This window comes from Ranitomeya variabilis, chromosome 4 (genome assembly GCF_051348905.1).
Source record: "Ranitomeya variabilis isolate aRanVar5 chromosome 4, aRanVar5.hap1, whole genome shotgun sequence".
NCBI lineage: Eukaryota > Metazoa > Chordata > Amphibia > Anura > Dendrobatidae > Ranitomeya > Ranitomeya variabilis.
Window position 1 is genome coordinate 290896882 of NC_135235.1, and position 23271 is coordinate 290920152.

At 45.5% G+C, this 23271-nt stretch overlaps 1 protein-coding gene across 2 annotated transcripts in view; it reads right to left on the minus strand.

Annotated features, from left to right (window-relative positions):
• The window catches only part of SLC35E2B (solute carrier family 35 member E2B), a 51349-nt gene extending 28396 nt beyond the window's left edge, over nt 1-22953 (minus strand). The window contains exon 1 of one of the 2 annotated variants that reach the window (XM_077250173.1): nt 22825-22953. The gene's annotated coding sequence lies outside the window, so the exon portion shown is untranslated. Of the gene's footprint in view, nt 1-4662; nt 4772-22824 lie in introns of those variants that run through there. The other variant, XM_077250174.1, reaches the window with a different exon arrangement.
• Between the last annotated feature and the right edge of the window lie 318 nt (nt 22954-23271).

The following is a 23271-nucleotide window of genomic DNA, read 5'->3' on the forward strand; positions in this document are numbered from 1 at the left end:
CAAGAGAACAGCTGTTCTAAGCTGCAGAGGACAGATGTAAACATACTGAATGGTGCTGCGCTCAGTGTGTAGCTGCTGCTGTAGAGAACTGGAGAACAGCTGTTCTAACCTGCGAAGGACGGATGTAAACATACTGAATGGTGCTGCACTCAGTGTGTAGCTGCCGCTGTAGAGTACTGGAGAACAGCTCCTATTCAAGAGAACAGCTGTTCTAAGCTGCGGAGGACGGATGTAAACATACTGAATGGTGCTGCGCTCAGTGTGTAGCTGCAGCTGTAGAGCACTGGAGAACAGCTCCTATTCTAGAGAACAGCTGTTCTAAGCTGCGGAGGAAGGATGTAAACATACTGAATGGTGCTGCACTCAGTGTGTAGCTGCCGCTGTAGAGTACTGGAGAACAGCTGTTCTAACCTGCGGAGGATGGATGTAAACATACTGAATGGTGCTGTGCTCAGTGCGTAGCCGCCGTTGTAGAGTACTAGAGAACAGCTGTTCTAACCTGCGGAGGAAGGATGTAAACATACCGAATATTGCTGCGCTCAGTGTGTAGCTGCAGCTGTAGAGCACTGGAGAACAGCTCCTATTCTAGAGAACAGCTGTTCTAAGCTGCGGAGGATGGAGGTAAACATACTGAATGGTGCTGCGCTCAGTGTGTAGCTGCTGCTGTAGAGCACTGGAGAACAGCTCCTATTCGAGAGAACAGCTGTTCTAAGCTGCCGAGGACGAATGTAAACATACTGAATGGTGCTGCACTCAGTGTGTAGCTGCCGCTGTAGAGTACTGGAGAACAGCTCCTATTCAAGAGAACAGCTGTTCTGCTGTACCCGGCAGCGCCCACTATACAATGAATGCAGCTCCATTAAGTACATTTACATCCGGACGCTGGAGCTAGGAGCAGCAGATTGGTAGAGGTGTCGGGTGTTGGATCGATACAGATCTGATATTGGTGACCTATCCAAAATATATAGGTCATCAACGCAAGGTGGACTGTCCTTTCCTCTATAGTCTCCCAAGTAAGAAATTAAATTGTAAATATCCTTTCACACCCTCATCCACATTTTTTTTTTAACTTTAAATATGTTTATTGTGCTTTAACAACATTGATATGAAAACAGAACATAACCCTTCTGACCAACCCTCACCAATGGCCAACCTCATTTACTGACCAGTAGACAAACCTGTACGGCCCAAGAGCACACAAAGCAAGTGGAAGGAAAATCACGAGTTTTTCCAAGACCTTTTTCCAAAACAGTTGTCATTAGCAGCAAACTGTGCATGAAAGGAAAAAGGAGTAAGAAAACTTGCCTTAAAAGAAGCTTCCTAAGGACAATGGCTGTGAGCTGCTGCTCGGCTTCATCTGTAGGCTGATCCGGACTTAAACGTGGCAGTCGAGCCCTGCCATACTGAATGGTGCTGCGCTCTGTGTGTAGCAGCTGCTGTAGAGTACTGGAGAACAGCTCCTATTCAAGAGAACAGCTGTTCTGCTGTACCCGGCAGTGCCCACTGTACAATGAATGCAGCTCCATTAAGTACATTTACATCCGGACGCCGGAGCTAGGAGTGGCAGATTGGTAGAGGTGCCAGGTGTTGGATCGCCACAGATCTAATATTGGTGACCTATCCAAAATATATAGGTCATCAACATACTGTTACCAGACAACCCTTTTATCGTAACTGCCCCATAAAAGCGTACGCTCAGCTGAGGGTGTATGGGACCGAGCACTTTTCCTCTCGTCTACACACCGCTTTTAGCCAATGTAAGTACTTTAACAATACAGTAAGAAATTTACTGCTGATATCAAATACTCTTGATTTTTTTCTGTCATTGAAGGAGTTCTCATTGTGTGTCTACCTCATTTTTAAAGTAGTCCAGCAAAATATTTTTTTCTTCCCGTCCCTGCACCCCCAACTGATTGTCACAATCTATACTTCTTACACATAGTGTATTTACATCCACACCTAAAGCCCATGTTTTGCTTCTTTTCAGCCTTCATCTTGATTCACAAATTTCACCCTCTGATAAAATCTACAAAACTCTGACGTTTCTGCACAGCATCCCATGGGCAGCTAGGGACAATGCCAGCCCGGCCCGCAAGGTGGACTGTCCTTTAAGGCCCCGTCACACATAGCGATTTACCAACGATCACGACCAGCGATACGACCTGGCCGTGATCGTTGGTAACTCGCTGTGTGGTCGCTGGGGAGCTGTCACACAGACAGCTCTCTCCAGCGACCAACGATCAGGGGAACGACTTCGGCATCGTTGAAACTGTCTTCAACGATGCCGAAGTCCCCCTGCAGCACCCGGGTAACCAGGGTAAACATCGGGTTACTAAGCGCAGGGCCGCGCTTAGTAACCCGATGTTTACCCTGGTTACCAGCGTAAATGTAAAAAAAAACAAACAGTACATACTCACCATCTGATGTCCGTCAGGTCCCTTGCCGTCCGCTTCCTGCTCTGACTGAGTGCCGCCGTACAGTGAGAGGCTGAGCAGAGCGCAGCGGTGACGTCACTGCTGTGCCGTGCTCTCACTGTACGGCGGCACTCAGTCAGAGCAGGAAGCAAGGGACCTGACGGACATCAGATGGTGAGTATGTACTGTTTGTTTTTTTTTACATTTACGCTGGTAACCAGGGTAAACATCGGGTTACTAAGCACGGCCCTGCGCTTAGTAACCCGATGTTTACCCTGGTTACCAGTGAAGACATCGCTGGATCGGTGTCACACACACCGATTCAGCGTTGTCAGCGGGACCTCAACGACCAAAAAAAGGTCCAGGCCATTCCGACACGACCAGCGATCTCGCAGCAGGGGCCTGATCGCTGGTACGTGTCACACATAGCGAGATCGCTACTGAGGTCGCTGTTGCGTCACAAAACTTGTGACTCAGCAGCGATCTCGCTAGCGATCTCGCTATGTGTGACGGGGCCTTTACTCTATAGTCTCCCAAGTAAGAAATTAAGTTGTAAATATCCTTTCACACCATCATCCACATTTTGTTTTCTCTTTAAATAGGTTTATTGTGCTTTAACAACATTGATATGAAAACAGAACATTCCAACTACGTTCAATAACAACAAAAAAGTTGATGGCGGTTATCATCCACATTATAAGTGAGAGGAGCTGTCTAATCATCATCATTAACTGTGATAGGAAATTCTGTCCCCCTGTTAAGAACTTTACTGGTACAGTCCATGCCATTGGTTTTTTTTTGTTGTTTTTTTTTAACATACAGGAAGTTCTGCTGATTGAAATACCGATCCCCTTCACAGAACAGAAAAAGGAATGTAATTGAGCGACCACATGAAAAAAACCATATCCGGGTGACAAAAACCTGATGAAGAGGTCTTGAATTGACCTTGAAGCGTGTTGACTTTGTAAACATGTTAAAAATAAAGTTTTCAAGGAACATATTCATTGGATATAACTATCAGCAGCACATCCAGTTACACTTCACCTGGATATGTTTTATTCTAAGTCCTTTGGACTGTGTCCTGCAGTAGCTGATATATGCATTCGGTACATGTTGCTTTGTTGCAACAACACCAGGTGATCAGCTCCATGATGGTTTCTGTATTGTTTTAACACTTAAAACCCTATTGTGCGATCTTCCGTTTCCCAGTTTTCACTACCACGTAAAAAAAAAAAAAGTAATATGAGCTACTTTATTTATTTTTTTACGTAACCCCAATCTACATACGGTAACTTACCGTAATTTAAAACAAATAAACAATGCAAAGATTATATGGAAAATTGCATCAGGCCTTTTATTATTGTTTCATTGCAGATGTAAAAAAAAAACAGATGTCAAGAACAGACATACAAAAAAGCACAAAGACAGAAAAAAATTAAAAATTTGTGCACAAAAACAGACAATTTTGCATATGCTTCTCTGGATCTGGCCTTCCACCGTATAAATAGGGCATTAGGGTGCTGCAGCTCGGTTTTTGCCGACCTCAGCCCATTCACTTGAATGGATGCTGTCCCCCAACAGGGGTTTCATCACCCAAACCCTCAGCAATCTGCAATTAACAAGGGACTCCAATCTTAAATGCAAAGTTTAAAAACATGACAAATTTCCCGAATAATTTAATGGATGTATAATGAGTGGCTTTAACCCTTCTGACCAACCCTCACCATTGGCCAACCTCATTTACTGACCAGTAGACAAACCTGTACGGCCCGAGAGCACACAAAGCAAGCGGAAGGAAAATCACAAGTTTTTCCAAGAACTTTTTCCAAAACAGTTGTCATTAGCAGCAAACCGTGCATGAAAGGAAAAAGGAGTAAAAAATCTTGCCTTAAAAGAAGCTTCCCAACGACAATAGATGTGAGCTGCTGCTGCTCGGCTTCATCTGTAGGCTGATCCGGACTTAAACGTGGCAGTCGAGCCCTGCCAAGACTGCAATGTATTCTGCAAAGTGCTAGCTGTGAGCGATGGATGAAGCATGACAGATCTCAGCCTCTCAATCTTCCCTGCAGGCGATCGAGCCCACACCTACTGTGTGGTCAGCTGCCTGCTGCTAATGTCTGCCCTGACATATGGAGAAGAACACCTTCCTTATGGCCACTACCCCCAAATTATCCATTTTAAAAAACTTCATTGTGTTATTAATTCATAAACCCAGCTTTCTGCTAAACCCACCTCCTGCCGTGCTCACCTGACGATAGACGGGTAGCCGAGACGCAACTTCCACACGACCGTGCACAGATCACAGCAATATTTACCTACAAGAAAAGCCAGACTGGTATGCCACGAGTGCCGAGATCACTCCCACAAAGGCTGCGACACATGAAACTCCCAGCTACACACACAATCACAGAGGAGACGGATAGTTCCTGCTACGGCTGGACGTAAACGTTTGATCAGAGTGTTAGAAGAAGAAACAAATGTCTCCATCTTCTCCATTGTGGAAATAGAGCTGCACTCAGATGTCATCCGAGTGCAGTCCGATGCTTTCCATGGACTCATTGACTTGCATCAGATCAAACTCAGGCATGCAGAGATTTTTTCCTCCGACTGCACCGGACAAGTGCGCAACCTCGGAGAACAACATTGATTCTTAATGCGATCAAATGTTTTGCCAGACTAAAAATATGGTCATGCGCACGAGCCCTTAAACTAGTGTTACACAACTGTATTTTCAGGACAGGTGGTGTCTGAGGGAAAAAAAAACAAAAAACTGGACAACGCTCAGCCGACTGTTATTCTTTGACTTTTTTCTTACGGCCTAAATCGTTGCATTAAAAAAAAAAAAAGAATAAATAAATCGCAGTATGCACTAGTTTTGTCTGCAGTAAAGAAAAAAAAGTATCCCACAGGGGTCATCCGACTTTTACAGAGGCTATGCAATTCTTTAATATAGGAAATTGGATGTGTTAATAACTGCTGATACGTAAATATGGATGTCTGTCATATGACAATACGGAAGAAAAAAGTTTGTTTTCTTTATTTGCTCGTGTGATCTTAGCCTTAGGATGAGGTTTTGAGAAGGAATTCTATCTTGAGTCCTAAAAGCCAGAGAAAAACTCACTGTTTACTAAAAATATATATACCGTATATACCTTGCGTGTGTAGTGAAGGTTACAGAATGCTAGACTTTAAAGAAATATCCAAAATAGCAATAAATGCCTGGAGGCTACAGGGCGGATTTACTAAAGCAGTGTTATAAATGGCACGGCATAAAATTATTCCCCTTTGGTAAGGCTGTAGGGAAATTTAAAGGGTTTGTCCAAAGACCAGATGTTTTTCTGTGACTCCTGTTACCTCCTTACTCAGAAAACATTAACATGTGACAATAATCTCGCTACGTGTCCTACTCCTGTACTTTTGTCCTCAATATCAACCATTCATCTTGTTTTCACCAAATAATGGGAATACAGTGGGGCAAAAAAGTATTTAGTCATTCAGCAATAGTGCAAGTTCCACCACTTAAAAAGATGAGAGGCGTCTGTAATTTACATCATAGGTAGACCTCAACTATGGGAGACAAACTGAGAAAAAAAAATCCAGAAAATCAGATTGTCTGTTTTTTTATCATTTTATTTGCATATTATGGTGGAAAATAAGTATTTGGTCAGAAACAAAATTTCATCTCAATACTTTGTAATATCTCCTTTGTTGGCAATGACAGAGGTCAAACGTTTTCTGTAAGTCTTCACAAGGTTGCCACACACTGTTGTTGGTATGTTGGCCCATTCCTCCATGCAGATCTCCTCTAGAGCAGTGATGTTTTTGGCTTTTCGCTTGGCAACATGGACTTTCAACTCCCTCCAAAGGTTTTCTATAGGGTTGAGATCTGGAGACTGGCTAGGCCACTCCAGGACCTTGAAATGCTTCTTACGAAGCCACTCCTTCATTGCCCTGGCGGTGTGCTTTGGATCATTGTCATGTTGAAAGACCCAGCCACGTTTCATCTTCAATGCCCTTGCTGATGGAAGGAGGTTTGCACTCAAAATCTCACGAAACATGGCCCCATTCATTCTTTCATGTACCCGTTTCAGTCGTCCTGGCCCCTTTGCAGAGAAACAGCCCCAAAGCATGATGTTTCCACCACCATGCTTTACAGTAGGTATGGTGTTTGATGGATGCAACTCAGTATTCTCTTTCCTCCAAACACGACAAGTTGTGTTTCTACCAAACAGTTCCAGTTTGGTTTCATCAGACCATAGGACATTCTCCCAAAACTCCTCTGGATCATCCAAATGCTCTCTAGCAAACTTCAGACGGGCCCGGACATGTACTGGCTTAAGCAGTGGGACACGTCTGGCACTGCAGGATCTGAGTCCATGGTGGCGTAGTGTGTTACTTATGGTAGGCCTTGTTACATTGGTCCCAGCTCTCTGCAGTTCATTCACTAGGTCCCCCCGCGTGGTTCTGGGATTTTTGCTCACCGTTCTTGTGATCATTCTGACCCCACGGGGTGGGATTTTGCGTGGAGCCCCAGATCGAGGGAGATTACCAGTGGTCTTGTATGTCTTCCATTTTCTAATTATTGCTCCCACTGTTGATTTCTTCACTCCAAGCTGGTTGGCTATTGCAGATTCAGTCTTCCCAGCCTGGTGCAGGGCTACAATTTTGTTTCTGGTGTCCTTTGACAGCTCTTTGGTCTTCACCATAGTGGAGTTTGGAGTCAGACTGTTTGAGGGTGTGCACAGGTGTCTTTTTATACTGATAACAAGTTTAAACAGGTGCCATTACTACAGGTAATGAGTGGAGGAAAGAGGAGACTCTTAAAGAAGAAGTTACAGGTCAGTGAGAGCCAGAAATCTTGATTGTTTGTTTATGACCAAATACTCATTTTCCACCATAAAATGCAAATAAAATGATAAAAAAACAGACAATGTGATTTTCTGGATTTTTTTTTCTCAGTTTGTCTCCCATAGTTGAGGTCTACCTATGATGTAAATTACAGACGCCTCTCATCTTTTTAAGTGGTGGAACTTGCACTATTGCTGACTGACTAAATACTTTTTTGCCCCACTGTATATAACCAGTATTTTGCCGCCTGATCTCAGAGCAGAATAATGGAGGGGCAGAGACCCCCACCCAAGCAATGTGTCACTTACTGGGTTGCTAGCTGTAGTTTTTATAAAATCACATTTTATCAACAGTATGTATCCTATATTGATCCTGAGTTACATCCTGTATTATACACCAGCACTGCATTCATAATTCTGCTAGTGCAGTCACTGTGTACATACATTACTGATCCCGAGTTACATCCTGTATTATACCCCAGAGCTGCACTCACTATTCTGCTGGTGCAGTCACTGTGTACATACATTACATTACTGATCCTGGGTTACATCCTGTATTATACTCCAGAGCTGCACTCACTATTCTGCTGGTGCAGTCACTGTGTACATACATTACATTACTGATCCTGAGTTACATCATGCATTATACCCCAGAGCTGCACTCACTATTCTGCTGGTGCAGTCACTGTGTACATACATTACATTACTGATCCTGAGTTACATTCTGTATTATACCCCAGAGCTGCACTCACTATTCTGCTGGTGCAGTCACTGTGTACATACATTACATTACTGATCCCGAGTTACATCCTGTATTATACCCCAGAGCTGCACTCACTATTCTGCTGGTGCAGTCACAGTGTACATACATTACATTACTGATCCTGAGCTACATCCTGTATTATACTCCAGAGCTGCACTCACTATTCTGCTGGTGCAGTCACTGTGTACATACATTACATTACTGATCCCGAGTTACATCCTGTATTATACCCCAGAGCTGCACTCACTATTCTGCTGGTGCAGTCACAGTGTACATACATTACATTACTGATCCTGAGCTACATCCTGTATTATACTCCAGAGCTGCACTCACTATTCTGCTGGTGCAGTCACTGTGTACATACATTACATTACTGATCCTGATTACATCCTGTATTATACTCCACAGCTGCACTCACTATTCTGCTGGTGCAGTCACTGTGTACAAACATTACATTACTGATCCTGAGTTACATCATGCATTATACCTCAGAGCTGCACTCACTATTCTGCTGGTGCAGTCACTGTGTACATACATTACTGATCCTGTACTGATCCTGAGTTACATCCTGTATTATACTCCAGAGCTGCACTCACTATTCTGCTGATGCAGTCACTGTGTACATACATTACATTACTGATCCTGAGTTACATCCTGTATTATACCCCAGAGTTGCACTCACTATTCTGCTGGTGCAGTCACTGTGTACATACATTACATTACTGATCCCGAGTTACATCCTGTATTATACCCCAGAGCTGCACTCACTATTCTGCTGGTGCAGTCACTGTGTACATGCATTACTTATCCTGAGCTACATCCTGTATTATACTCCAGAGCTGCACTCACGATTCTGCTGGTGCAGTCACTGTGTACATACATTACTGATCCTGAGTTACATTGTGTATTATACTCCAGAGCTGCACTCACTAGTCTGCTGGTGCAGTCACTGTGTACATACATTGCATTACTGATCCTGAGTTACATCCTGCATTACACTCCAGAGCTGCACTCACTATTCTGCTGGTGCAGTCACTTTGTACATATATTACATTACTGATCCTGAGTTACATCCTGTATTATGCCACAGAGCTGCACTCACGATTCTGCTGGTGCAGTCACTGTGTACATACATTACTAATCCTGAGTTACATTGTGTATTATACTCCAGAGCTGCACTCACTAGTCTGCTGGTGCAGTCACTGTGTACATACATTGCATTACTGATCCTGAGTTGCATCCTGCATTATACTCCAGAGCTGCACTCACTATTCTGCTGGTGCAGTCACTGTGTACATACATTGCATTACTTATCCTGAGTTACATCCTGTATTATACCCCAGAACTGCACTCACTATTCTGCTGGTGCAGTTACTGTGTACATACATTGCATTACTGATCCTGAGTTAAATCCTGTATTATATTCCAGAGCTGCACTCACTATTCTGCTGGTGCAGTCACTGTGTACATACATTACTGATCCTGAGTTACATCCTGTATTATACTCCACAGCTGCACTCACTATTCTGCTGGTGCAGTCACTGTGTACATACATTACTGATCCTGAGTTACATCCTGTATTATACCCCAGAGCTGCACTCATAATTCTGCAGGCTTCAGAGCAGAGCCCTTCTCATTTTCAAAAGCGCACAGCCAAGAAGCTCTGCATGTTTACTGTCATCATTAAACTTATTCAAATACAATGGTTTTTATTCATTCTAAAAATACAGCTATTGCATTTTAAAACACAATGGGGTATTCCATCTCCAGTTTTAATATTATATCCCCCAAATTTACTCCAAATAAAAATAAATGTCACCAGGTAAAAAGAGGTCAGTTTGGGCTCTTTATTTTATGCCTGGTGCTCCCCTGCCCCGAAGAATAGCTCTAAATAAAATTTCAAAATGTCTTTAGTGGAACAATCCTGAGCTTAGCGCTGCAACCACCATCTAATTTTCCTTAAGAAACACCATGTCTAATCTACCGTGCAAAATCAATAATTACACAGAGATGTTTATCTCATTTTTGGCACAGTAATGTTTCCAGCAAAAGCTACATTCAGGCTATTGACCTATTAGAAGAGACGTTATTATACAGGAATTTGGCTTTTTTTTATGTCACCATCAGGACAGTGGTCTCCAATGTCTCTAACATTCTTTATCGCCGTCAATACTCGCAGTCCTTCCCACATCTCCCTTCCAAAATCCATAGTGTTTGCTAGGCACACCTAGTTCACTCCTCTAAATGTAGGTGGGTCCCTATAACCTCAGAGGAGCATGAATTACGCTCCGCAAGCAACCAACAAGCAAGATGAGATTTTTTTTTTTTTTTTTTTAAATCACCCCCTCTCCCACCTAAGTTTTTCACCTTTGATACAATAGATGTGCAATTTTTTGTTGCTCGATTTGGGTTTCCCCAACCCGCTAACACCTCGAGAAAAACTAAATTTCAAGCGTTTCTCTTCTCCAAACTCTTAAAAACCAGGACGCCATTAAGCGTATTGTTTTGTCCGTTGGCCAGTGAACTATAAATGATTGGTGAATGCTATTATTCTGCACCTATGGTCAAACACTTCGGGCCAGACAAAGAGGAGACCTTCACGTGACTCTGGACGTTATGAGCAGGTTGTTTGCTTACAATCAGCGATGTGCAATGTATCAGATGATGGATTCAGTTTAGGTAAGAATTTCTATTGTCTGAAGAAATGTTTGGCGGCGGGCAATCGGGAGTCAAAACAATTAAGACATTTATATCCCTGTCCTTTTACTAAAAGCCTGAGTACAACAAACAGTGTCCTTTGCTTTGAAGAACCAGGCAAGTCCACACATACAGGAAAAAAAGAAAACTAATGCTTCATTTGGTCTGCGATGGACATGGAAATTTGAAGCAGCTTATCGCAAAATTCGCTTCCCAAAAACCCGCACCTTCTTTACTCTTGAAAATATACATAATCATGCCATACCAAAATACGGCCCGCCAAAGGATGTTGTGCGGCCCTCGGAGCCGTCCAGGATGCACCAGCTCCTTCTTCCCATACTCAAATATATTCACCTCTTTCGGATGCGAATGCATTTAAACAGTGTGGCGCCAGGACTAGGGCAGAGGCTCGTGTCGGTACCGGCCCAAACCTGCAGCAGAATAGTGAGGAAAGCATGCTGTTGACGTCATCATACTGCTGCTGGCACAAGGGTCGCACAGGCAGAGGAGGCGTCCGGCGCAGGGGCCGCAAGGGCAGAGGAGGCGTCCGGCGCAGGGGCCGCACGGGCAGAGGGGGCGTCCGCCGCAGGGGCAGAGGAGGCGTCCGGCGCAGGGGCCGCACGGGCAGAGGGGGCGTCCGGCGCAGGGGCCGCACGGGCAGAGGAGGTGTCCGGCGCAGTAAGCGCTCCATGGAAGAGCTGAAGATTAAATGTCATGTTATTTTAAATGAGAGGGGAGGGTTGTGTTACTATAAGGGCACGTAATGGGGCAATTGAGGGAAGCTTGGAAAGGGGGCATATTATAGCGAGGGGCAGTGGGTTGGGGGAGGATATGGAAAAAGGCAGTTTGGGGGAGATATGGAGAGGGGTGTGTGGGGGATATTATAGAGGGGGACATTATAGAGAGGAGTATTCTATGGAAAAGGCAGCGTTGGTGGTATTATACAAAGAGGCAGGGTGGAGGGGATATTTTGAAGGGCGGCAGTGTTTGTGAGTGGGTATTTTGCACAGGAAGCAAAGTGAGGGGCAATTATTTATCCAGGGGCAGTAGAATACCTTTATATTAAGGGCACAGTGTGGGAAAGTGCTGCTGAAGACGGAGAAAAGGATGTCTGCAAAGACTGTGGAAGTGAAATCTCATCATGGCATTTGTGCTACATGGAGACAAAAGCGATCGGAACAACTTCAATCAGAGAAGATGTCACTTATAAAGGTAATATTTATTTGTGATCCTGCCGGCGTTTTATCAGTACTGTGGTTCCTGTATGGTCCGCAGTCTGATGGTGGCTGGTAACAACTCCCAGCATCTCATTGACACTGTTAAAGGGAACCTGTCACCCCCAAAATCGAAGGTGAGCTAAGCCCACCAGCATCAGGGGCTTATCTACAGCATTCTGTAATGCTGTAGATAAGCCTCTGATGTATCCTGAAAGATGAGAAAAAGAGGTTATATTATACTCACCCAGGGGCGGTCCCGGTTCTCTTCCGATCCGATGGGTGTCGCGGTCCGGTCCGGGCCTCCCATCTTCTTACGATGACGTCCTCTTCTTGTCTTCACGCTCCGCCGTAGGCGTACTTTGTCTGCCCTGTGGAGAGCAGAGCAAAGTACTGCAGTGCGCAGGCACCAGGAAAGGTCAGAGAGGCCCGGCGCCTGTGCACTGCAGTACTTGGCTCTGCCCTCAACAGGGCAGACAGTATGCCTGCACCGGAGCCGCAGCGTGAAGACAAGAGGACGTCATCGTAAGAAGATGGGAGGCCCCGGACCGGACCGCGACACCCATCGGACCAGAACAGAACTGGGACCGCCCCTGGGTGAGTATAATATAACCTGTTTTTCTTACCTTTCAGGATACATCGGGTGCTTATCTACAGCATTACAGAATGCTGTAGATAAGCCCCTGATGCCGGCAGGCTTAGCTCACCTTCGGTTTTGGGGGTGACAGGTTCCCTTTAAGGACATACTGGGCATTGTAGGTTCATGCAATACAAATGTATATGAGGCTGACCAGACATTACAACTGATCGCTTGGAGCCGCACTCGTGTGCAGACAGTGGTTTTCATCTTGTACACAGGCAGTAATCCCTAACGTGTTTCATGGCCATGTTAAAACCTAAAATCTATCAAAACTTCGGGATTTGAGATTATGAGGAGAATTTGGTTTATGCTCCAAACAACTCAGTTAAGTTAGCTTAAGCTTACACTCATTTTTTTTGGCACAGAAGTCTCTAAATCCAACACAACTACTCAAAATTTGGTTCTGGTGATGTATAAAGTGTACTGATGGTGGTTCTGGTTATGTACAGTAGTCATGCAACTACCTCTTTTAAAAAACATTTTGCAATCCTTGGCATTAGTTCAGGGTGACCCTTGGACCAAAAAAAAAAAAAAATGTTATAAACCCCCTGTACTAGGGCCTGCGGTTCACCATCCTTATTTTACTTTTTACATTCATGTTTAGTAAATGTTCACTTACACATTTTTACTGTTGCACCAAATTCATAATGGTTTCTGTGCCATTTTTACTCTGGTTTTATTTTTCGGTCCTGGTATTTTTCTATAATATGCGTCTGGCTCTCATTATCTAGAGGTTTGCGGGTAATCCATCTTTGGCTAATTTTGTCTTTTTGCGCCCGAGCAGGTAAATTCACAATGCTCTGGTACGTCAATAACTTGGCCGCTGGACAAGGATCCTGTCAACTGTTTTGCCCAACTCTAAACATAATTGCAAACTAACAGAGCACCCAAGGATTGTATTGCTGGAGGCCAAGAACTGTGCAGCAAAGCCAGAACTGGTTTACTGTGAAAGTTGCCCATCACGGTTTTCCTGTGCTTCACTACTAGCAGAGGTGTACGGGTGCGTGCGCTATCCGATAAACCATTGCATAGCTTTCGGCCGTGCTATACGCTCGTGTGAGCTGAGCTGGACCATGGCGGAAACTAAACTGTTATTGGGCCCTTTTGCATTGGACGAATACTTTACATTAAGTGCACAGTCACAGATAGGCCAAGTTCCCAGCACTGCCCTATGGCCGGGTTCCGATGGCCATTCTCGGGCTAGTCACATCCGCAACTTGCAGACTTGTGCTGGAGCAGCCTGCTATTTACAGGCACTAGTCCGGTCGATAAATCAGAAAAAAACTAAAGCATGCAGACACCTTTTACATGCAGACCATTGGTCTAAGGAAAACTGGCCATGTGCATTTGCAAATTGGTTGTAATGGGCGCTTGTTCCCTGCGTGCGGAGGCCGTGGAGAACATGTATGTATAATACGCTCATCTGAATGAACCCTAAAAGGAAGTTCTATACAGTTCTATTCCATGTAATAATCCACCTTATTTTATACCCCAGGCCCCTAATGAATTTTCTTAAGTTGTAACTGTAAAAAAAAACAAAAAAACCGAACAAACAAAAAAAAAAAAAAACACCTCCTAGTGCAAACCACAGGATGAAAGGAAATATGCCTATTAAATGTATCTAGCCTTCTGCAGCACCTGACTGAAGAGCTCCGGATGCGAGGAGGAACATGAAGGAGGAATATCATTCGGAACAATTTGCTAATATTTGTCAAGAACTTGCCAGTAGGTACGGCAAATAGCAATACGCTGTGTACAATGTAATGTCTACCAGAGCAAAGTAAAATAAGTCTAAAGGGCAAACTGGAATAATAGCAGCCCAATAAATGGCATAGTAAGGCTGGCAGATTAATGAAGCCAAGAAAGTGTCTTCTCCAGTGTGGGTCAAGTGTCCAGGCACATCTATAAGGTGCATGGTGATAGGGGAAAGTTCCCGATCTGTCCACCACCAGTTAGGCTAGTTTCACACTAGCGTTAACTGCAATACGTCGCAAATGCGTCGTTTTGCCGAAAATACGCATCCAGCAAAAGTTCTTGCTGGATACGTTTTTTCGTCACAGACTAACATTAGCGACGCATTTGCGACGCATTGCAAAACGTCGCGTCCGTTTTGCGACGCTTGGGCGTGTGGTAGCGGACCGTCGGGAGAAAAAAACTTTTTTTGCTCCCGACGGTCCACTTTTTCCGACCGCGCATGCGCGGCCGGAACTCCGCCCCCACCTCCCCACACTTCCCCGCACCTCACAATGGGGCAGCGGATGCGTGGGAAAAATGCATCCGCTGCCCCCGTTGTGCGGCGGAGACCACCCTAGCGTCGGGAACGTCGGCCCGACGCACAGCGACGGGTTGTTCCCGACGCTAGTGTGAAACTAGCCTTAGTAGCCAACTCCTAAAACTACTAGAAAGTATCACTTGCACTTTAGTGAACCATTCAATGAAAAGATTCCGCCAATGAGGCCATTGAGTGTTCCTTTAAGGGGTTATGCTCAAGTTCTTAAATTGGTCAAGTTGCAAAATGCTTGAAAATCCATCACCTTTGCTTCTTAATAAAAACCCACAATACTGTTATATACAGGTCCTTCTACAAAAATTAGCATATAGTGTTAAATTTCATTATTTACCATAATGTAATGATTACAATTAAACTTTCATATATTATAGATTCATTAGCCACCAACTGAAATTTGTCAGGTCTTTTATTGTTTTAATACTGATGATTTTGGCCTACAACTCCTGATAACCCAAAAAACCTGTCTCAATAAATTAGCATATCAAGAAAAGGTTCTCTAAACGACCTATTACCCTAATCTTCTGAATCAACTAATTAACTCTAAACACATGCAAAAGATACCTGAGGCTTTTAAAAACTCCCTGCCTGGTTCATTACTCAAAACCCCCATCATGGGTAAGACTAGCGACCTGACAGATGTCAAGAAGGCCATCATTGACACCCTCAAGCAAGAGGGTAAGACCCAGAAAGAAATTTCTCAACAAATAGGCTGTTCCCAGAGTGCTGTATCAAGGCACCTCAATGGTAAGTCTGTTGGAAGGAAACAATGTGGCAGAAAACGCTGTACAACGAGAAGAGGTGACCGAACCTGAGGAAGAAGTGGACTGAGTCTGGTGTGGAAACATCCAGAGCCACCGTGCACAGGCGTGTGCAGGAAATGGGCTACAGGTGCCGCATTCCCCAGGTAAAGCCACTTTTGAACCATAAACAGCGGCAGAAGCGCCTGACCTGGGCTACAGAGAAGCAGCACTGGACTGTTGCTAAGTGGTCCCAAGTACTTTTTTCTGATGAAAGCAAATTTTGCATGTCATTCGGAAATCAAGGTGCCAGAGTCTGGAGGAAGACTGGGGAGAAGGAAATGCCAAAATGCCTGAAGTCCAGTGTCAAGTACCCACAGTCAGTGATGGTGTGGGGTGCCATGTCAGCTGCTGGTGTTGGTCCACTGTGTTTCATCAAGGGCAGGGTCAATGCAGCTAGCTATCAGGAGATTTTGGAGCACTTCATGCTTCCATCGGCTGAAATGCTTTATGGAGATGAAGATTTCATTTTTCAGCACGACCTGGCACCTGCTCACAGTGCCAAAACCACTGGTAAATGGTTTACTGACCATGGTATTACTGTGCTCAATTGTAGGGTTGAGCGACCTTTAGTTTTTTAGGGTCGAGTCGGGTTTTGTGAAACCCGACTGTCTTAAAAGTCGAGTCGAGTGAAATCGGCCGACCACAGTGAAAAGTCAGGTTTCGGCTGAAACACGAAACCCAGTGAAGATAATTTTTTTTTTTTTTTAATCTCTCTCTCTCTCTCTCCTCCGTCCCAGAACAGAAAATTTCGATTTCCACATTCCAAATCGCTACTGCGCACAAGCGATAACATGACGATAGGCGTTCACTCCCCTAACACCTATGTCATCACTCTGCCCACGCTCATTCATTGGCTGAAAAAATGGCGCTAATCGCGTCATACGAAACGCGACTTTGGCGCCAAGATCGCGTACCGCATGGCCGACCCCACACAGGGATCGGGTCGGGTTTCATGAGACGCCGACTTTGCCAAAAGTCGGCGACTTATGAAAATGAACGACCCGTTTCGCTCAACCCTACTCAATTGGCCTGCCAACTCTCCTGACCTGAACCCCATAGAGAATCTGTGGGATATTGTGAAGAGAAAGTTGAGAGACGCAAGACCCAACACTCTGGATGAGCTTAAGGCCGCTATTGAAGCATCCTGGGCCTCCATAACATCTCAGCAGTGTCACAGGCTGATTGCCTCCATGCCACGCCGCATTGAAGCAGTCATTTCTGCCAAAGGATTCCCGACCAAGTATTGAGTGCATAACTGAACATTATTATTTGATGGTTTTTTTGTTTGTTATTAAAAAACACTTTTATTTGATTGGACGGGTGAAATATGCTAATTTATTGAGACAGGTTTTTTGGGTTATCAGGAGTTGTAGGCCAAAATCATCAGTATTAAAACAATAAAAGACCTGACAAATTTCAGTTGGTGGATAATGAATCTATAATATATGAAAGTTTAATTGTAATCATTACATTATGGTAAATAATGAAATTTAACACTATATGCTAATTTTTTGAGAAGGACCTGTATTGCACTTCGACCCTAGAAAAATGATACTAGCACTGTGCCTATCACTGGTACAGTGCATGTGGAAACGACAACTTATATGCACTTGAGGGGGCTTCAGTGCACCCTTGGGGCGGCCAAGAATTTGCTGCATTGTTTTGCTGTGTTTTTAGTAGACAAAAAGAAGATACAGCAGGATGTGAGGCCTATTTTTCTGTGATTTTTTTTCCCCAAGTTTAAACCATAATGTCTTCTTCATGACAGTTGAGAATGGTAGTTTAGGATTAGTACAATTTAATAGGATTATTACAGTTTAATAAAATTAGTGAGGTGCACAAAGTAACTATTGGCGGACCAAGGTGTGAAAATTAACAATGCCAGTGGCCAAAGTGTGAATGTAAACTGTGTCCTACAAACTCAATTCTCTGTCAATGACTAGGTAAACTATTCCCCTACAATTCACCTCCCCCCTATCTGAACATTCTCCAAACATCGTTTTGGGTTTCACATGTTCCTTGCATTGATGACCTGTGTTCATGCTTCTGTGTGGTAGCAAAGCTGAACTTTGAGATCCTGAAAAAGGCAGCAAAACCTTTGTTTTTGTAAGCAACCACTTTACTGCCAAGAGAGCAGATCTTCCTGCAGAAAAAAGAAAATACAGCAAATACGCAACATAGCATTAGTGAAAGGTTAGCACTCGGGTCCTATGAATCGACTAGCTCATCTCTAAGGGGCAGATTTGGTAAAGGAGCGGTCATTCTTCCTGGACCATTTTTCTCTGTAGGGCCTCAGTCAGTCCTAGTATTGGCTGATTCATTAGTGGGTGTAGAAATGTGTACTACCATGTGACACGCACCGTCGCCTGAGAAGCAGCGGTACAGTTAGCACTGTTCCCCGGCACTGGGTGCTAAAGACTGCTCACATCATTCTCCCCTGCTCTGCCGGCGATCAGTACGAGCAAGGGAGATAGATGAGAGTAATATTCACGTGATAACAATGAGAGCAGGAGGCGGCTGATAGGAGTATTCTTTACGCGCCTGCGCTATAAATAAATACATAAAATCTGGTGTGGGTTCCCCTGCATTTTCTTTAACCAGGGCGATCGCATCTGGACGATCTATCCCCCAGACATGGATTACGGCGTAGGACAGAATTACGGACAGGTGAGGGATAGGGATATTGTTGTTTTTTATTTTAGTTTTATTACAGGAGAAGAATGATTCAATGGAATGGGCGTTAGGTGAGTATAACGGTGTTTGATATTTTTAAATAAAAATGGAAAAGTGTGTTTTGTTATATTTCTAATAAAGGACTTTATTCTGGCTGTATCTTTATTTACCATGTAACTATAGGATTAGTAATGGAAAGGTGTCTTACTTATAGACGCCTCTCCATTACTAACCTGTGGGATTGATGTCACCGGACAATATAAAAGTGACTTCAACCCCACTTGCCACTGCTACAGGGCAAGAGGGAAGAGCCTGGCAAAAGCACCAGAATTGGCGCATCTAATAGATGCGCCTTTTCTGGGTGGCTGCAGGCTGCTATTTTTGGGCTGGGGGATCAATATCCGTGGTCCCTTACCAGCCTTAGAATACCAGCTCCCTGTCAGCTTTCTTGGCTCGTTGTCAAAAAATCACACTTTTTTTTTAATTATTTAAATAATTTAAAGAAAAACAGCATGGGGATCCATCTATTGATAACCAGCCTTGCTGAAGCTGACAGCTGAGGATTGCAGCCCCAGCTGTGAGTTTTGCCTGGTTGGTTATAGAAAATGCAGGGGAACCGACGCCGGGCTTTTTATTTATTTAAAGCACATGAGGCGGGTGAGGAATACTCCCATCAGCGGCTCCAGCTGTCATTGTTATTAGCAGCAGCAGGTGTAGGCTGATGGGAGTAATAGTTTCATCAGCTGCCACCTGCTATCATTGTTATCACTTGAACGTAACTCATCATTCTCCCCTGCTCGCGCTGATCGCCGGGAGAATGATGAGAGCCGTCTTCAGCGCTAATTGTACTGCGTGTTGTAGTGATGTGGCACATGGTTGCCACATGTATTACACACGGACATCTCCGGTACCAGAAATATCAGGACGTGTGAAGCCGGTCTAACCTTGTGTTTTTATTTTGGGCAATTAGTAAGCCACCTGTATAGTCAGTGAAGTGCTCAGCCAAGCAGGGATTAAATAGTGCTTAAACGAGCGTAATTAAACACCAATGTGCTATGTATATGTATAGGAAAATTATAGCATACGGCCCTGTGTAAGGTAATGGTGTAGTTCACATTGCTGGTTTAGTTTTCTTGTTGTTTGCCATATGGGAGTAAAAGATTAACACACTGATAACATACTGATGTCAAATATGGACGGTTTTGCAAAGGATCGTTTGTACCAAGTACATTTATTTTAGATGCCAACAAAAAAAAAAAAAAAAGGGTCACAACTTCGGTGTCACTGTCTGTCCCATTTTTCCTACCACGTTGCAGCTAGTCTTCCACAGTGGCATATATCATAAACATCGGTCAGGAGTATACATGGGCTAATCTATCTACACCACTGGTGAAATGCAGAATCAATGCCCCATTCTTTATGTAGCTGCTGTGTAATCGTTTAAATGACCCCAATTGCAGAGAAATATTCTGAATAATATAGTGATTAGGATAATATAACCCTTCCTAGGATATCAAGTGGTAAATAACATTTCACGGCAATCAAGGGAGTCTTACCATATACTCCCGATTTATACACATGGCTCCTGGAAACCGCAGAACTAGTAGTCGCCAAACACAGTAAATTTCCTGTCATTCAGCCTTAAGTTTCATCGAGGAATATTGCCGTCAGTGATGATCATGAAGCGATGCCTTATCACAATTATTCCTGACGGAGGTGTGCTTACTTATATACAGTATATTTATACATACATACAATTCTCAGGTCGGTGCACCGGTCACTTGAGTAATCTGTCGCCATCGGGGGTGTCCTGAGAATCGCGTCCTACCTCCTGATATCTGCAGCTCTTCTTTTGATTAGCCAGCCTGGCACGGTGTCACATGTGCGTCACGCCAGGCTGGTCCAATCCACCATGGAAACAGGGATGTCATCAGACAAGAGGTGGTTCTCTGGGCTCCTACAGATTACTAACGTGGTCGCCGACGTGATGGGTGCAGCGAATCAATTGCACCAACTCATTTATTATACACGCATCCTGTAAATCCTCGATAAACTCCCCTAAACTCTATACAGCTCTACTGCTATAACACAGCAAGAAGCTAAAGCCAGTCACTACCCGACCAGGCAGCAAACATGGAAATATTGCCTAAAGGTAAGTATATTTACCTCCGATGACAAAGACCAGTCACCAAATAGAAAGTACAAACAGCGTCCTCCCCACAGAAGAGAGTGCAAAATCCTCCATGAGCGCAGTGACTGTAGTATTGTGGGCTACACTATTGTAGCCAGCAATCCAGAGGATTCCGTACATATGAAAGGTCAAGAATTCTGCATGATTTACTGACGTTGTGGTCAAAAGTTCCCCCCTGGGAACGCTGGAAAGATGAGCAGCCACCGGGAAGATGTGAGACTGGAAGATCGGACAATAAAAAAAAACAAGGAGCCGCGGGTGCCATCACTTAAAGAGACTGTCAGCACAGAATGACTGTTCAAACCAAGCAATGGGGACAATCATTTATATTACATACATCTTCCCAGGGCTATCAAAGAAGAGGGGGGATAGAGAGTGTGAAACCAAGCAGGTAGGAAGCTGTAAGTAAATGATTGGCTCCGCCGTGAAGCACGGAGCAGCAGGACTTAGTTTGAACAGTCATTCTGTGCTGAGAGTCCCTTTAAGGCCGCACATACACATCAGATGTCTGTCGGCTATACGATGCTTCCCCTGACAACCATCTCTACCAACTCTCTTACACAGACACCCTCTCTCGACCGAACGCTCCTGTGATCTTTATGAGGAAGCCGTCGTATGGAGAACAATGTGATCAACAGTCTGAAACGGACATGTGCGATCATCAACACATATCTCCTGACCATCAGTCAGCTGGCATCAGACTGTTGGCCGAAGTGGTCGGTATCAGCGGACATTAGTCTAATGTGTATTAGGAGCCATATCTCAGAGGTCACAGATTACTGAAGCGGTGGCCGCTGGACTGAGTCCGGACAATTCATTTGCACCAACTGTGATCTCACCTTTTTCTTTCATCAGCATAACTACCTGCTGTGAATGGACAGTACTAGAGGCGCTGCCACCTCCCGGCAGACTGCCCGACAGGTGCCACAGCCTTCCGGCAGACCCCCCGCCAGGTGCCGCCGCCTCCCGGCAAACTCCCTGCCAGGTGCCAACTCCTCCGCCAGGTTCAGCCGTCTCCCGACAAACTTCCCGCCAGGTGCCAACTCCTCCGCCAGGTTCTGCCGCCTCCCGGCAAACTCCCCACCAGGTGCCAACTCCAGGTGCTGCCGCATCCCGTCAGACCCCGGCCAGGTGCCACCGCCTCCTGGTAGACCCCCTACCAGGTGCCAACTCTTCCGCCGGGTTCCACCGCCTCCAGGCAAACCCCTGCCAGGTACCGCCGCCTCCCGGTAGACCCCTGCCAGGTGCTGACTCCTCCGCCAGGTTCCACCGCCTCCAGGCAGACCCCCCCATGTGCCGACTCCTCCACCAGGCTCTGCCGCCTCCCGGCAAACCCCCGCCAGGTGCCGTGCCGCCCCTCTGTAGACCCCATGCCAGGTGCTGACTTCTCTGCCAGGTTCCACCGCCTCCAGGCAGACCACCCCCCCAGGTGCCGACTCCTCCGCCAGCTTCTGCCACCTCCCGGCACACCCCCGCCAGGTGATGTGCCACCCCCCTGTAGACCCCGTGCCAGGTGCCGACTCCTCCGCCAGGTTCCACCGCCTCCAGGCAGACCCCCCCCAGGTGCCGACTCCTCCGCCAGCTTCTGCCACCTCCCGGCACACCCCCGCCAGGTGATGTGCCACCCCCCTGTAGACCCCGTGCCAGGTGCTGACTCCTCTGCCAGGTTCCACTGCCTCCAGGCAGACCACCCCCCCAGGTGCCGGCTTCTCCGTCAGGTTCTGCCACCTCCCGGAACACACCCGCCAGGTGCCGCCGCCACCTCCTAGCAGACCCTAATAGAGTGGGGTTATTTTTATTTTCGATGTGACACGTGTGCTGTGAGTGTACGTCCCTGTACAGACCTAAGGATATGTTCACTTTGGAGTTTTTGGGGTTTTCATACATGGATTTTGCAGCAGATCCACATATAAAAAACACAAACTTACGTACCCTAATAACTTCGGTAAAGGTGGGCGCCATGAAGGTGCGGTGCATCACTTATGTGAGTAGTACAGCGCCGGTGCCATGTGGTGGGCGCACACAGCGCTCAGACAAAGGGGCTGCTGCTATCTGCAGCTTGGACAGGACAGGGTTAAACTTCACGACATTTACCGTAAAGCTTCCTCGCAGCCACAGAAGGTGCTCTGTAGAGCCAGGCCCGCCTGTACATAGCGTATAATGGCCGGACTGCTGCACACAGCTGAGCTGGCGGCGGCCTGCTACTTCCGGGGACTGTCCTAATTACAAGCCCCCTAACCTCGCCCCACCTGCGGCTGTGTGACGGCTTCTGTGCCGCTATCGGCGGGTACTCACCACAGTAGTCCGCCCGGCCGCCCTCACTCTGCCCTCCTCCATAGCGACGCCGTAACCAAGAGGCGGAGAGGAGTGAGCGCCGCGGCTACACTGACACCTGGCGGTGACTGGCGGCACTGCGCCATCACTGACTGTACAGGTGGCAGTGTGCACAGTGCAGCCCCTCCTGCTGCTCACATCTGGCTCTGGAGTCGTTTTTTTGAGTTGTGATTGAGAAAGAAAAAATGCAATGAAATCAAGCTTGGAAAAAGGTTGTTGTTTTTTTAACTCCTTGTGGTTTTTGGAGACTTTCTTCTCAAAAAACTCCTGGAAAAAAATCAGTGTGAACATATCCTTAGGCCCTTAGGGTAACTGCTTGTCACTATATTGAGACCTTCCTCACACGTTTCTATAAACTCTGAACACGAAGATCCAGCAGCGATGGGGTCAGTTTTCCATCCATGTGTC